Below are 7,253 nucleotides of genomic sequence, written 5' to 3'. Positions count from 1 at the left end.
CTGCATCTAAACATATTTGGGGGGAGAGTGGGGGTGGGAATAATCAAAAGAACAGATAATTTTTAAATATCTCAGTTAAGCTGCTGTGATGAAGAAACAAAACAAATCAGTGACATTCCAAATTAGGTGGAAATTATTCTGAGAGACTTACCAAGCTTCTGTCTTTAACAATACCAGTTATTTATTCCATGTTTGCTGTGTGATAGGGTGGTGAATGTGATGTGTGATAGGGTGGGGAATTCACACCTGAATGAATGAGGGAGCAGAAGGAAGTTCTCAGTTGGGTTTTTCACCTGGGATCATGGCCCCACTGCTTGGAGAGTAGAGCTGGGTTCCTGTTTTCCAGCCTGAAAGAATTGCTTCTGAATAGTAGTTAAGAGCAGAAAATGTTAAGGAGCCAAAACTAGATTTTGATCAGACCATGACACTAAACTCCTTCACGGTGTAATGACTGTATTAAATATGACCAAATATCAAAATCCCAATTTCTTGCGATACACACAAGGGCCAAATGGTTTTTAGTTAATGTTAAGCTTCAAATATAGAGAAGAGAGAACAATACTAAGCATAAGCAAATCCTGAATTTTTTATTCTTGGACCAAGCAAATGTAGCAAAAAAAAGCCACATCAAAACTGAATTATTGTGTAATACAGACATGGAAATGGAAGATATCTAACAAGCAACAGGTATAAAATACCCCTGGCTCGGATGATCTCCACTGACCTCTTCCCTATTCCATTTTCTGTTTGTCATCTTTGAACAATGAGGGGAAAATGTGCTGTTAAGAAGTTCAGCGAGAATGTTTGGAAATGTATCCTGGCCTCAATTATTGCACTTAAAGGATTTAGAAGAAATTTAATAGACGTTCTCTCGATATTGTGCCTGTTATTGTTTCATATAGAACATGACAGCACTTCTGACAGCTGCCAAGCTTGAAATCTCCTTTGTTGATTAAGAAAAGAAAAAAAAAAAAAAAATAAATACTGAGAATCAGTGAGTCGAAAGTGAGGGTAAAAAAGCCCTCTTGTTATTTTTCTCTTTTCCAAAACCTACTCACCAGTTGTAGCTGCTGTTTTCACTTGCAGGGCTATCTGCAGGTTGAATGCGTTGTCAAAAATTCCCTTCTCAGAATCAGAGAGGATATAATGTTGTAAACTGTTTATTACAGCCTTAAGCTTTTCAAATTATGGTAAAAAATCAAACCCTGGAGACCCAAAATGAGAAGGAGGATGTTTTATATCCAAGAAGTGACTCAGTGTGCAATCTCTAATGTTTTTGCATTACGGCAAACAACATTTCCTGCTGCATGTTCTCTGAGGAAAGATTCAAATTTAGGGATTTGTTTCGTTTTTAATATAGACTTCAGTGACATCTGCAAGTCAAATATTAAATTATTCCTTGGTGGGATGTACAAGACAAATTTGTGCTGAGAACAAAATAGTTCTAAAATAATTTATAACCTCATGTAAATATTGAATGTTAGATTTCCTGGTGATTGAAGAGGAAAACACACTTACAGTGTATGTTTGATCTAAAAATAATGAACAAAGGATAACTTATTATAAAAATGATGAACAAAACCAACTTAAATGAAAAAGCCTCAAAAGCAGGAATAATTTTATTGTTTGCATGCATGAGGACATACATTGGCTACTTGCAAGGAACTACGGGGGTTTTGGACATTCAGGTATGTCTTAATCACTGTGGTTTTTATCTCTAACACAGAGGTAACATTTGAACAATATCCACTGAATAAAAACCTTTCCCTGGCTCCAGGAGTGAAAAGATGGGATAGCAAATATTTCATCATCCACACTCAGTGGCCAAGAGACAGGTTGGACCTGATATATCTTTAAGGCAGGACTGACCTGCTTAGACAAGGTTTTAAAGATGCTTTAAGGAGGATATTTTTCCCACTTGCTCTTCAGCACCCTCTCCAGAAGGTCATGACTGTCCTGTGGACCTGCAGATGTGTCATCTCCCACCAGGAGGCTGTGCTTGAACTAAAGCAAATCCTAGAGGTGTATTCAGCTCCAGTTTAAGAATGTTAAATCTGTGTGTCTAACACGAGTGCTCAGATACAGCCCAGGTATATAAACTCTTGCTCTAGGCAGTGGATGTACAACCAAAACCATCAGCAAATTTTCCAGCATGATCCAGCACGCTCATGAGCTGTGCTAAGCCCCTGATCTTTGTTGGCTGCACTGGGAATTTATTCATGTAGATGGCAGCAGGTTGACACCTTAGTTTTGATAAAACTAAATCCCACCCTCTGGGAAACAACCCAAAAACTTATTTTCACCTGAATTCCAAGAGGTTTCTGCTGTCTAACTATTTGGAAAAAAAAAAAAAAAAGAGCAATTAACCAAAAATAAAAGTCCCATTGGGGTACCTAAGTGAAACTGGTACAGAATTCTCTTCATAAATTTTTGAATAGAAATCTGTTGGAGAACCAGTTAGAGAGATCCCTGGCCTGTGCTCCACAGGAAATAAAAGTAGATGATACAAAAAGGTTTTTGATTTGTGAGGGGGAATTTAGTGATGATATCGGTGACTTCAGTGGTAGAATTAAGACAATAATAGGAACTCCAGTAAATCACCATCCAGGAATAAATAAACCCATCACTTTTGACCACACCAATGAGTCACCAGATTGCTCTGGAGGCACTGTGCTGTTGAAAAGGCTCCCATTTTTAGATGTAATACACAACAAATTCTGATCTTTTATTTTCATTAAACAGCTCTGGGCCTTCCTTTTGTGTGTGACACGTAAAATGGTGAAGGATGCATCAGCTCTGCAGAACTGACACCCTTGGCCTCTGGAGCTGGATTAAATAGTCAGGTTTTGCAAGTGGTGCCTGGAACAAGTTTCTTTTATCTGTGGAAGAGCTTCAGGGCATCCTGTGACTCCTGAGAGCCAGACAGAGAGAGTCATTCATCCCCAAACTGAGGTAATTGGTGGATGTAGTAGGGAATGGCTTTAAACCGTGAGAGAGTAGGCTTAGATGAGATATTAGGAAGAAATTCTTCCCTCTTAGGGTGGGGAGGCCCTGGCACAGGGTGCCCAGAGAAGCTGTGGCTGCCCCTGGATCCCTGGAAGTGTCCAAGGCCAGGCTGGATGGGGCTTGGAGCAGCCTGAGATAGTGGCACATGGCAGGGGATGAAACAAAAGATAATTTTAAAGTCCTCCCAACCCAAACCACTCTGATTGTTAGAGCTAGGCAGAGAGGCCCCTTTATCCCCAAACTGCTCTCATTCCCAATTGATTACTCTGGCTGGGACTGGCTTTGCTGCAAGCATCCAAACCCAAGCCTTCTCTCTGAGTCTTGTTCCTGTGTTCACTTGGCAAATGATTTTTAGTATAACTTTATTGCACATGGTTTTCCAAAGGTAAACTGTTCCCTGTTAGCCTGTGAGAATTACAGCCTTCACATGGATATGTGACTGCTCCAGCCAAAGCCAGAGCCCTGCCCATCTCTGTGCCTGGCAGAAGCAACCTTTATTTGCTGTTGCCCTGTGTGATGGCTCCATCCAGACCACTGATAACAATCAGCACTTCTGAGGCTCCACAGTCGGGCTGAAGCCACATTAATAATTGAGATGGGCCAGAGACCATTTGCTGCCTCTGCTCCATGAAAATCTCTTAGCTTTCAAAATGGGATCAAGTGCCTGTATGGATAACTGGGAATGCTCCTTTGCCTGTGCCAACTTCTGCACCATGTCTGGGAATTACTGGGGAGGATGAATTGATTCAGGCAAAACTGTGCCAGGGAGAGGGGTCACACTTAACATGTTTGCGAGGTGGTGCCTTGCAAGCTGCTCTGGCTGCTTGATTTATTATTAGAGGTGTTTACATAATTATAATTTAGATAACTGTAAACAGAATAAATGTTAGACATTTGCTGGAGGTTTGAAATATGACCAGGAATTCTCTAGATATTGAATTTTTGTATAAATGAACATATGAGGACAGCCCTGGCCTCAGATCATGATTTATTCAATAGAGGCAGGGATGAGGGTATTGCTTGAAGACCAGACATCAATTAGGTGAGCTGAATCAACTTTCTGACAGCCTTTTTTCTCCTCTGCATGAAAAGTGAGGCTGATCCTCTGGGTTAAAGCCAAGCCCATTGTTCAGTGGATGAATTTTATTTATGCAGATTTTTATAAGTTTTAATAATCTTTTATTTATGCTCTTCTGCCTCTAAACTGTTTCTTGGAGCTTTGCATGTGGAATTGAAATAATCTCATTTTTCTCTTATCTAAAAGACAGGTGTCTTAGGAAAGGCTCCAGGGTGCCTGGAGAGACATGAGCATTTCACTCTCAAGACAATAATGATGTAAGACTCGTGCATCTGCAGCCTTTGCACCCCAGTGCTTCAGCAGGGGAGCAAAGGCTGTCTGGTGTCCTTCATTCTGAGTTTCAAGGGCTGCCTGGGTAGCTGTTAATGGGGGCTACTGGCTGGAGGGAAAAATAGACCTAAATAAATCTTCCTCAGCATATTCTTGGTGTGCAACTGCATAATAAGGAGGGCATCCAAAGCCTGAAGGGGTATTTGGGTCAAAGGAGACATCATGTAATTTATCCTGATGCTGAGCAGAGGCTGAGGGATGTAACAGGTGGGGGTGTGCAACAAGGCACATACCAGGTTTTTAAAAGAAATAATTAATAAGCTTCCTAGGGTAATGAAGGATATCTGAATTACAGGAAGTTCATTAAGAAGAATTAGAATTTCCTGGGTTTGGTAGACTCTGTTCTCCTTTCCTAACCTCCTACCTGCAGTGTGCTTGGCAGATGTGCACCTTTAGCAGATGTTTACAAGCATGGTCCATGTTCTGTGGGCTCTGAATGTGAATGTCTTTAACCTCAGTGATCTGACCATTGGCCACCCTGTCAAATTCAACTGCTTCTTTCTTTTAAAATGTGATGAAGGTCTTCTCTTCCCATCATATATTTTTGATTTGCTCTCTTTGGTGGGATGTCCTTGCTGGATGGACAGGGGCAGCCATAATCCCTGTTTTTCATTCCCCATCTCCTGTTTATACACCCATTATCATGGAAGGTTCTCTGTTTGAGTTTCGATTTTCCTGTAATGTGGCAGAGTAATTTGTAGCTCTCCCTTGAGTCATTGACTGTAATTTTTAACACCATCCCCACTCCTTCACTGAGGCTGCTAACACGAGTTATTACAGTTAAGAGGAAAACTTTCTCCTCTGAAATGTGTCATCAGATTTGTAAAAGCTATTACTGAGAGATGTATTCATACTCCTGCACTTATGCCAAGCAGCTAATGATCTTTGGGGAAAAATAAAAATTAGAAAAAGAAAAAGAAGAAGGAGGATTCGAGACAAGTAATAATTTTTCTGTTTCATTTTCAACAACCTAGTTTCTAAAAAGTGAAAAATCTTTTCTACCTTGTGTTTAGCTACAGGTAGATATGATGAGGTAATTTGAAATAATTTAATTTAAGCATAATCAAGGTATTCTCTTCTGAAAAGTGAACTCCTTTTTGTCTTCATAATCTCAGAGTGTACAATTTCCAAATCCATTGCTAGTGGCACTGTAGAGTCTTCTAATAGGGTTGTATTTGCACAGCATAGAATGGTCTCTTATATTCACAGGGATTCCTATTTTCAGCAGACACAGGTCAGCTTTTTTCCAGGATATTCCAGTTCTTTGGTCATTTCAGAGATGCATTCTCCCTTTTAAATGAATGAATAAAATCTCAACGGGAAAAAGTGAGTGAGTAAAGTAAATAAATTTTATTTACAGCTTTTTTTTTTTTTTCTCTTTTTCCTTTCAGCTGGAGCAGTGTGCACAAGAGGCTGGAAGCAATGGGCACCACTTGAGGCTTCCAAGCTCATCGATCACTTCCTTAAACATCTCCTCTGCTGCTACTCAATATTTGTGGCAACCTAGAAGTGCCTGCTGATGGGTAAATACCTGCCTCTAAAGAGAACTGAGCAGTGAAGGGCTTATTTCTTACATTTCAGCTTATTAATCATCATGACACCACCCTTTTTCTGCATGGAAGAGCATCCCTTAGCATTTAAATAATCTGGATTAGTGCAGCTCTTAGTATTTCCTCTTATGATTTATAAATATGGAAGGACAAATAATGGGAGTCTCCCTTCCTGATTAAATTTCCTAATCACCAATCAATGGAGCTGGGTTGAAATTTAACTCTTTTACTCCTGTGTCTCAGTGCTTTACAGCAAGTTTATGAAGCTGTGGGATTTGCATTGTAGTTAAATTCAAGAACTCTGATGTGTAAATTAAAAAAAAAAAAGATTTTGTGGATTTCTCTCTCCATAACTTCAAAATGTCAATTTTTCTTTTGCTTCCTGCAGAAAAAGTGTGTTCCCTGCTGTAGTAATTTTGCCAGGCTCTAGGAATACAGTGTGCATTGACAAATAATAGGACAGAAATGCTAAGTCAGAAGCATTGTTAGGTTTAGATTTTGGGCTTTTTTCTTGTTTCTTTTTTCTTACTGTTTTACTTGTTGGTCAATAGGCAGGAAAACTGCTTTTTGGGGTTTTGGGGATTTTATGTTTGTTTGGTTTTGGTTTGGATTTTTGTTGTTTGTTTTTGTTTTGTTTTGGGGCTTTTTGTTGTTGTTGGGTTTTGGCTTTGTTTGTTTTGGGGTTTTTTGTTTGTTTGGGTTTTTAAAATTTTTTTTAATTTTTTTTTCTATTTTTACTGACTGCTTTTATCCCTTCTTGTTGTCTTTTGGCTTTATCTCTCCAGGACATCCCAGTGAGGCTAAACCCTGCTCTGCCCATGGCCATAGCAGCTCTTTGTTCCAGGGCAAGGCACACGCTGATGGCAGCAGCTTTTAATTGCTGCAGGAAGATTTTACTAAAATCCAAGATAATTTTTGCTTTCAGAAAATCCATCTGTAGCCTTTAAAGGACCCCCTTCAATCTTGTCACATATTCAGCAAATGATGGTGCAAAAACCACCATAAAGGGGGGAGTGAACAATTCTACACATTAGCTCAGATATCAGGGTGGGCATCAGTGGGGTCTGCAGTGCTCTTCCCACCAAGGTTTTAAGTTTTTCTGATTTATGTGGAGCAGAATTAATCCAGCATCAAGGTGTAACTTGGGCCAAATAAGTGAGGCTTCAGTCGTATTGCTGGAAAAGAAAATAAACTGTATGGGGCAGAAACTGTTTGGTTTGTTCTTAACGAAAAAAAAAGATGGGAAAACAAATATCCATAAGTTTTCCACTACTTGGCTTCCATATCAG

The sequence above is a fragment of the Corvus moneduloides genome, chromosome 1 (assembly GCF_009650955.1).
Source record: "Corvus moneduloides isolate bCorMon1 chromosome 1, bCorMon1.pri, whole genome shotgun sequence".
NCBI lineage: Eukaryota > Metazoa > Chordata > Aves > Passeriformes > Corvidae > Corvus > Corvus moneduloides.
Note: the sequence above shows the minus strand (reverse complement) of the source record.